This window comes from Egretta garzetta, unplaced genomic scaffold (assembly GCF_000687185.1).
Source record: "Egretta garzetta isolate BGI_Z169 unplaced genomic scaffold, ASM68718v1 scaffold151, whole genome shotgun sequence".
NCBI classification, from domain to species: domain Eukaryota; kingdom Metazoa; phylum Chordata; class Aves; order Pelecaniformes; family Ardeidae; genus Egretta; species Egretta garzetta.
Window position 1 is genome coordinate 5733177 of NW_009258615.1, and position 2095 is coordinate 5735271.

The window sequence follows — 2095 nt, forward strand, 5'->3', positions numbered from 1 at the left end:
TTACACACTTAGTTTTATAGTAGATATACAGTGATGACTAGTAAAATCCTTATTAATGTAATATCTTCCAGAAGTGAGGGGGATACAGCAAAACTATTTTGGATGTGTCTCTTCTGTCCAAGTATTTTTCTGGCCAAATTTTTTTCTTTTGCTGTTCAGCATTTCTTTGCCAGCACAGAGTCCTGGGGTGTTGTTTTTGGTTTGTGTTTTTTTTATTTTCCTTTTGCATTCCAAATTTTTTTTAGTATTGCATGGTTGGTGGTGTTTTTGGTTTGGTTTGTTTACATGTGCATTACAAACCTCTCATTAATAAACTATGCAGAGCAGTTAATCAAAATAAGTATTTGGGATTGGTCTTCGTGTCTGGAAGAGGCTTGTAGCACGCTTGATGCATTGTGACAAACTCAGTCAGCACAGATGATACTAACTTTGAATCCTAATTGTGATGCAAAAGTTTGAGAGATCTTCCTATAAGTACTAAATTTACAAGGGTGGCTTCCAATATTAATTGTTTTGCTGCTGATTATGGAAGTGAGTGTGCCACTTAGTTTGTCTGCAAAAGTGATAGAAGAATGTATTATGATACATAGAAAATAGGGAGTTCTCTACATCTGAAGTAATTTTTTGCTGTAAAGGTCATCAGAGACAGGAAAGTTAAGGCATGAAAACTTATTCTGAGATATGTTTTAATAATACAGACATTGGCAGCTTCTCGTTCAGTTTTGGTAATACATTAAGATTTGTGTTTTCAGTGCTTATGTTTAGGCAGCAGCATTCTCAAAATACTAAGAACTGTGTTAAAACAAATGTGACAACTATGCTAAAACAAACATCAGAACTTTCTGCATTTTTATTTGCAATGGGCAAAATACCTGTATTTCACAATAGTTAACAGGCAAAACAAAGGAGTTCTTATGAAACCGTGTTTTAAAAACGTCTTGCTGAGAAGTAAGTACTTAAAAAGGTAGCAAAGGAAAAGCAGACCAGGCTCTTACAGTCATTTGCAAGTGTTAAAGGCTACTAGAAAGCGTAGGACAACTCTTTATGGGATCCCTTGAGCTGTAAAGATAATTGTTCTTCTTTTTGACTAGCTGCTGCATCTACATGTAGCATTTGAGACCGCAGTAAATAAAAGGTGACCTGCTGAAGGTAGCTGTCAAGGCAGAGTTTCAAACCAGTCCTCGTGTGAGTGTTCCCTGAATTTAGGCTGAATTTCCATATGGAATTAAAATATATAGGAAAGAACTCTCTGGAAATACCCAGTGGTTTTTCCAGTGTTTCATCCAGATAGTTTTTCTGGAAAAATCTTTTTTTCTTTTTTTTAAATATTGTTCAATACTTAGCAAGCGGTCAGAAAAACTGAACTGACTTTTAGCTGTTTCACCTTATTGCTATATGGCACTTAAAGCTAGCAGTAGACTGGTTAGACTTGTCAGTTTGCATAGTCATGAGAGTCATATTGCATCAGTTCAAATTTGAAAGTTTATCTTTTTTGGTTTGAACCATTCTTAAAAAACTCAAAAAGCAACAGACCTATGTTTGCCAGAAATTGCTAGGCAGGGATGAGTATTACATGTGTAGAGAGAAGAAACTTCCTCACTTACTGGAAGTTTTTGTCTGTGCTTCTGGTGCACAGGAATCAAGTTGTGGATATTGTTGTTTAAAGTACTTTCTTAACATAGATTTTCTTGGTGGCACTTTTGATACTTTCTCTGTTGTATTCAGTATTCTCCTACTTAATGTCAAGGTTTTGGGCAATTTCCTTCAGTAATGATATTATCTTTTTTATTTTTTTAAAAGGTGGAATATACTATTCTACCAGTGTCCAAATTGCTTCCCTAACTAATATTTTCTCCTCTTTGTTTTGACAGTAGTTGAAGAATGTGTATAGCCACTGCTTGACATTCCTTTCCTCTGATTCCAATTTAGATCCGGTCAATTCTGCTTCCTCTTGTTATATATACAGCATATTAAAATAATGTTGGTTTGGTTTTTATTTTACTTAATTGCTTTCAGTCTTGTTTTCTCCTGGATTTTGTGACCAGCCTTCAATTAGTTTTGCTTCTACATATCTTTTTTTTTTTTTTTTTTAAAA